This window comes from Nothobranchius furzeri, unplaced genomic scaffold (genome assembly GCF_043380555.1).
Source record: "Nothobranchius furzeri strain GRZ-AD unplaced genomic scaffold, NfurGRZ-RIMD1 Scf118, whole genome shotgun sequence".
In the NCBI taxonomy this organism is placed as follows: Eukaryota; Metazoa; Chordata; class Actinopteri; order Cyprinodontiformes; family Nothobranchiidae; genus Nothobranchius; species Nothobranchius furzeri.
Genome location: NW_027223134.1, coordinates 55,001 through 62,500, shown reverse-complemented (window position 1 = coordinate 62,500; position 7,500 = coordinate 55,001).

Genomic DNA, 7,500 nt, shown 5'->3' with positions numbered 1-7,500 from the left:
CAGGCAGCCTCCAGCAGCTGATGGCGGGGTGGAGGAGCTGCAGCCAGCGTCCAGCAGCTGATGGTGGGGTGGAGGAGCTGCAGCCAGCGTCCAGCAGCTGATGGTTGGGTGGAGGAGCAGCAGCCAGCCTCCAGCAGCTGATGGCGGGGTGCAGGAGCAGCAGCCAGCCTCCAGCAGCTGATGGCGGGGTGGAGGAGCTGCAGCCAGCCTCCAGCAGCCAGCCTCCAGCTAGTGATGGCGGGGTGGAGAAGCAGGCAGCCTCCATCAGCTGATGGCGGGGTGGAGGAGCAGAAGCCAGCCTCCAGCAGCTGATGGCGGGGTGCAGGAGCTGCAGCCAGCGTCCAGCAGCTGATGGTGGGGTGGAGGAGCTGCAGCCAGCCTCCAGCAGCCAGCCTCCAGCAGCTGATGGCGGGGTGCAGGAGCAGCAGCCAGCCTCCAGCAGCTGATGGCGGGGTGGAGGAGCAGCAGCCAGCCTCCAGCAGCCAGCCTCCAGCTGCTGATGGCGGGGTGGAGGAACAGAAGCCTCCAGCAGCTGATGGCAGGGTGCAGGAGCAGCAGCCAGCCTCCAGCTGGTGATGGCGGGGTGGAGGAGCTGAAACCTGGGTCGGACCTGGTCTGCAGCAGGGCCCATTACCACTCAGAAGCTGATGGCAGTGTGTGTTTAGGTCCCTGCGGGGTGGATGAGCTGAAACCTGGGTCAGACTTGGTGTGCAGCAGGGCTCAGCACCCTCCAGAAGCCGATGACAGTGTGTCTTTAACTCCCTGCCTGGTGGGAGAGCTGAAAGCTGGGTCGGACCTGGTCTTTAGCAGAGCTCAGCAGCCTCCAGAAGCTGATGGCAGTGTGTGTTTCATCCCCTGCGGGGTGGGAGAGCTGAAACGTGGGTCGGACCTGGTCTGCAGCAGGGCCCATCACCATCCAGAAGCTGACGGCGGTGTGTGTTTAAGTCCCTGCGGGGTGGGAGAGCCATAACCTGGGTCGGACCTGGTCTGCAGCAGAGCTCAGCAGCCTCCAGAACCTGATGGCAGTGTGTCTTTAATCCACTGCGGGGTGCAGGAGCTGAAACCTGGGTCGGACCTGGTCTGCAGCAGGGCTCAGCAGCCAGCAGAAGGTGATGGCAGTGTGTGTTTAGTTCCCTGCGGGGTGCAGGAGCTGAAACCTGGGTCGGACCTGGTCTGCAGCAGAGCTCAGCAGCCAGCAGAAGCTGATGGCAGTGTGTGTTTAATTCCCTGCCTGGTGGGAGAGCTGTAACCCGGGTCGGACTTGGTCTGCAGCAGGGCCCATCACCATCCAGAAGCTGATGGCAGTGTGTCTTTAATTCCCTGCGGGGTGGAGGAGCAGAAACCTGGGTCGGACCTGGTCTATAGCAGAGCTCAGCAGCCTCCAGCAGCTGATGGCAGTGTGTGTTTAAGTCCCTGCCTGGTGTGAGAGCTGAAACCTGGGTCGGACCTGGTCTATAGCAGAGCTCAGCAGCCTCCAGCAGCTGATGGCTGCGTGTGTTTAAGTCCCTGCGGGGTGCAGGAGCTGAAACCTGGGTCGGACCTGGTCTATGGCAGAGCTCAGCAGCCTCCAGAAGCTGATGGCAGCGTGCCTCTAAGTCCCTGCCTGGTGGGAGAGCTGAAACCTGGGTCGGACCTGGTCTATAGCAGAGCTCAGCAGCCTCCAGCAGCTGATGGCTGCGTGTGTTTAAGTCCCTGCGGGGTGCAGGAGCTGAAACCTGGGTCGGACCTGGTCTATGGCAGAGCTCAGCAGCCTCCAGAAGCTGATGGCAGCGTGCCTCTAAGTCCCTGCCTGGTGGGAGAGCTGAAACCTGGGTCGGACATGGTCTGCAGCAGGGCTCGGCAGCCTCCAGAAGCTGATGGCAGTGTGTGTTTAAGTCCCTGCCTGGTAGGAGAGCTGAAACCTGGGTCGGACCTGGTCTATAGAAGAGCTCAGCAGCCTCCAGCAGCTGATTGCAGTGTGTGTTTAAGTCCCTGCCTGGTGGGAGAGCTGATATCCGGGTCGGACCTGGTCCACAGCAGGGCCCATCACCCTCCAGAAGCTGGTGGCAGTGTGTGTTTAAGTCCCTGCGGGGTGCAGGAGCTGAAAGCTGGGTCGGACCTGGTCTGCAGCAGAGCTCAGCAGCCTCCAGTTGCTGATGGCAGTGTGTGTTTAAGTCCCTGCCTGGTGGGAGAGCTGAAACCTGGGTCGGACCTGGTCTATAGCAGAGCTCAGCAGCCTCCAGCTGCTGATGGCGTGGTGGAGGAGCAGCAGCAGCAGCAGCCAGCCTCCAGCAGCCAGCCAGCCCCCAGCAGCTGATGGCGGGGTGGAGGAGCGGAAGCCAGCCTCCAGCAGCTTATGGCGGGGTGGAGGAGCTGAAACCTGGGTCGGACCTGGTCTATAGTAGAGCTCCGCAGCCTCCAGACGCTGATGGCGGTGTGTCTTTAAGACCCTGCCTGGTGGGAGAGCTGAAACCTGGGTCGGACCTGGTCTGTAACAGAGCTCAGCAGCCTCCAGAAGCTGATGGCAGTGTGTGTTTAGTTCCCTGCGGGGTGGAGGAGCAGAAACCTGGGTCGCACCTGGTCTATAGAAGAGCTCAGCAGCCTCCAGAAGCTGATATCAGTGTGTGTTTAAGTCCCTGCGGGGTGGGAGAGCTGAGACCTGGGTCGGACCTGGTCTGCAGCAGGGCTCAGCAGCCTCCAGAAGCTGACGGCAGTGTGTGTTTAAGTCCCTGCCTGGTGTGAGAGCTGAAACCTGGGTCGGACCTGGTCTATAGCAGAGCTCAGCAGCCTCCAGCAGCTGATGGCTGCGTGTGTTTAAGTCCCTGCGGGGTGCAGGAGCTGAAACCTGGGTCGGACCTGGTCTATGGCAGAGCTCAGCAGCCTCCAGCAGCTGATGGCAGTGTGTGTTTAAGTCCCTGCCTGGTGGGAGAGCTGAAACCTGGGTCGGACCTGGTCTATAGCAGAGCTCAGCAGCCTCCAGCAGCTGATGGCAGTGTGTGTTTGATCCCCTGCGGGGTGGGAGAGCTGAAACTTGGGTCGGACCTGGTCTGCATCAGGGCTCAGCAGCCTCCAGAATCCGATGGCAGTGTGGGTTTAAGTCCATGCGGGGTGCAGGAGCAGAAACCTGGGTCGGACCTGGTCTATAGCAGGCCTCAGCAGCATCGAGAAGCTGATGGCAGTGTGTCTTTAATTCCCTGCGGGGTGGGAGAGCTGTAACCTGGGTCGGACCTGGCCTGCAGCGGAGCTCAGCAGCCTCCAGAAGCTGATGGCAGTGTGTCTTTAATTCCCTGCGGGGTTGAGGAGCAGAAACCTGGGTCGGACCTGGTCTGCAGCAGGGCCCATCACCATCCAGAAGCTGATGGCTGTGTGTGTTTAAGTCCCAGGGGGGTGGGAGAGCCATAACCTGGGTCGGACCTGGTCTGCAGCAGGGCTCAGCAGCCTCCAGTTGCAGATGGCAGTGTGTGTTTAGTTCCCTGCGGGGTGCAGGAGCTGAAACCTGGGTCGGACCTGGTCTATAGCAGAGCTCAGCAGCCTCCAGAAGCTGATGGCAGTGTGTCTTCAATTCCCTGCGGGGTGCAGGAGCTGATACCTGGGTCGGACCTGGTCTGCAGCAGGGCCCATCACCATCCAGACGCTGATGGCAGTGTGTGTTTAAGTCCTAGTGGGCTGCAGGAGCTGAAACCTGGGTCGGACCTGCTCTATAGTAGAGCTCAGCAGCCTCCAGAAGCTGATGGCAGTGTGTCTTTAAGTCCCTGCGGGGTGGGATAGCTGAAACCTGGGTCGGACCTGGTCTGCAGCAGGGCCCATCACCCTCCAGAAGCTGTTGGCAGTGTGTCTTCCATTCCTAGTGGGGCAGGGGAGCAAAGACCTGGGCAGAGGAGCGCCTGTCTGCATCCGATCCGGCCCCTCAGCAGCCCGCCGTGAGCCTTAGAGAACCCCCCCCCCCCCCCCCCCCCCAGCGGGCTCCAGGAACCGGGCCCTGCGTCGGACCCAGCTCAGGCAGGCCCTCCCTCGGGCCCTGCAGCAGGTGGCCCCGTCTATGCAGTCGAAAACCCCGCGAAAATCGGTGTAGAAACGCCCGAGAGGCGTGGTGCGGTTCCCCCGGCCGGTACCGGGTCCGGACCGGTCCGGAAGTCCACCCAGAACACTGCCTGGGGCTTCTGGGCGGCTCCCCAGGCGCAGGCAGTCGAAAACCGCGTGAAAATCGGTTCAGAATTGACAAAACGGCGACCTCGTCGCTCCAAAAACTAAGTCCAAACTAAGCCTTTCGCTTATCGCTTAACGCTTAAGGCGGTCGGCCTTATGGCCAGTAAATGAAAAGTGCCTGCGCCCCTGGAGGTTTTGGAAGGTGCGAGCGATGACCATGCTCGGGTTAGTAGGTGAGGCCATCGGAAAACCAGCGTGAGTTGGCGGGTTTGGGTGGCAATCTATTCCAGGCAGAGTCGACTATCTCTGGGCATCAATTTTGGGATTTTTCCGGCTCTGGTTCTGGGAGAAAAGCAGGGGCAAAGTGCACGAGCCGCGGCCGATTTTGGTGGCCTGTCCCTGGGCACAAAGTCTGAGGAGTGTGGGCCTGGTTCTCCGAAAAATACCAGTCTGCTGGAGCTCACTCCCATGGCTCCAGGGGGCACGGCACACCCCCCGGTAGCCGACCAAAGTGATCTACTCGGGCCAGACTCGGACCCACGACCCGGGGTGAGAACCACAACTACTGGTCATCCTTTTGACCTCCAGGGGGCGCGGCAGAGCCTCCCCAGTCCGACGCAAGTGCCCCACTTGGGCCATACTCAGACCCACGGCCCGGGGCGAGAACCACAACTACTGGTCATCCTTTAGACCTCCAGGGGGCCCGGCACAGCCTCCCTAGACCGACACAAGTGCTCCACTTTGGCTGTACTCTGACCCAAGTCCCGGTGCGAGAACCACAACTACTGGTCATCCTTTAGACCTCCAGGGGGCCCGGCACAGCCTCCCTAGGCCGACACAAGTGCTCCACTTGGGCTATACTCTGACCCAAGTCCCGGGGCGAGAACCACAACTACTGGTCATCCTTTTGACCTCATGGTCATCCTTTAGACCTCCGGGGGGCACGGCACAGCCTCCCTAGTCCGACACAAGTGCTCCACTTGGGCTATACTCTGACCCAAGTCCCGGGGCGAGAACCACAACTACTGGTCATCCTTTAGACCTCCAGGGGGCACGGCACACCCCCCGGTAGCCGACCAAAGTGCTCTACTCGGGCCAGACTCGGATCCACGACCTGGGGTGAGAACCACAACTACTGGTCATCCTTTAGACCTCCAGGGGGCACGGCACAGCCTCCCTAGTCTGACACAAGTGCTCCACTTGGGCTATACTCGGACCCACGACCCGGGGTGAGAACCACAACTACTGGTCATCCTTTAGACCTCCAGGGGGCACGGCACAGCCTCCCTAGTCCGACACAAGTGCTCCACTTGGGCTATACTCGGACCCAAGTCCCGGGGCGAGAACCACAACTACTGGTCATCCTTTAGACCTCCAGGGGGCACGGCACACCCCCCGGTAGCCGACCAAAGTGCTCTACTCGGGCCAGACTCGGACCCACGACCCGGGGTGAGAACCACAACTACTGGTCATCCTTTAGACCTCCAGGGGGCACGGCACAGCCTCCCTAGTCCGACACAAGTGCTCCACTTGGGCTATACTCGGACCCACGACCCGGGGTGAGAACCACAACTACTGGTCATCCTTTAGACCTCCAGGGGGCACGGCACAGCCTCCCTAGTCCGACACAAGTGCTCCACTTGGGCTATACTCGGACCCAAGTCCCGGGGCGAGAACCACAACTACTGGTCATCCTTTAGACCTCCAGGGGGCCCGGCACAGCCTCCCTAGTCCGACACAAGTGCTCCACTTGGGCTATACTCTGACCCAAGTCCCGGGGCGAGAACCACAACTAATGGTCATCCTTTAGACCTCCAGTGGGGCCCGGCACAGCCTCCCTAGGCCGACACAAGTGCTCCACTTGGGCTATACTCTGACCCAAGTCCCGGGGCGAGAACCACAACTAATGGTCATCCTTTAGACCTCCAGGGGGCCCGGCACAGCCTCCCTAGACCGACACAAGTGCTCCACTTGGGCTAAACTCTGACCCAAGTCCCGGGGCGAGAACCACAACTACTGGTCATCCTTTAGACCTCCAGGGGGCACGGCACAGCCTCCCTAGTCCGACACAAGTGCTCCACTTGGGCTATACTCTGACCCAAGTCCCGGGGCGAGAACCACAACTACTGGTCATCCTTTAGACCTCCAGGGGGCACGGCACAGCCTCCCTAGTCCGACACAAGTGCTCCACTTGGGCTATACTCGGACCCACGACCCGGGGCGAGAACCACAACTACTGGTCATCCTTTAGACCTCCAGGGGGCACGGCACAGCCTCCCTAGTCCGACACAAGTGCTCCACTTGGGCTATACTCTGACCCAAGTCCCGGGGCGAGAACCACAACTACTGGTCATCCTTTAGACCTCCAGGGGGCACGGCACAGCCTCCCTAGTCCGACACAAGTGCTCCACTTGGGCTATTCTCTGACCCAAGTCCCGGGGCGAGAACCACAACTACTGGTCATCCTTTAGACCTCCAGGGGGCACGGCACACCCCCCGGTAGCCGACCAAAGTGCTCTACTCGGGCCAGACTCGGACCCACGACCCGGGGTGAGAACCACAACTACTGGTCATCCTTTAGACCTCCAGGGGGCACGGCACAGCCTCCCTAGTCTGACACAAGTGCTCCACTTGGGCTATACTCGGACCCACGACCCGGGGTGAGAACCACAACTACTGGTCATCCTTTAGACCTCCAGGGGGCACGGCACAGCCTCCCTAGTCCGACACAAGTGCTCCACTTGGGCTATACTCGGACCCAAGTCCCGGGGCGAGAACCACAACTACTGGTCATCCTTTAGACCTCCAGGGGGCACGGCACACCCCCCGGTAGCCGACCAAAGTGCTCTACTCGGGCCAGACTCGGACCCACGACCCGGGGTGAGAACCACAACTACTGGTCATCCTTTAGACCTCCAGGGGGCACGGCACAGCCTCCCTAGTCCGACACAAGTGCTCCACTTGGGCTATACTCGGACCCACGACCCGGGGTGAGAACCACAACTACTGGTCATCCTTTAGACCTCCAGGGGGCACGGCACAGCCTCCCTAGTCCGACACAAGTGCTCCACTTGGGCTATACTCGGACCCAAGTCCCGGGGCGAGAACCACAACTACTGGTCATCCTTTAGACCTCCAGGGGGCCCGGCACAGCCTCCCTAGTCCGACACAAGTGCTCCACTTGGGCTATACTCTGACCCAAGTCCCGGGGCGAGAACCACAACTAATGGTCATCCTTTAGACCTCCAGTGGGGCCCGGCACAGCCTCCCTAGGCCGACACAAGTGCTCCACTTGGGCTATACTCTGACCCAAGTCCCGGGGCGAGAACCACAACTAATGGTCATCCTTTAGACCTCCAGGGGGCCCGGCACAGC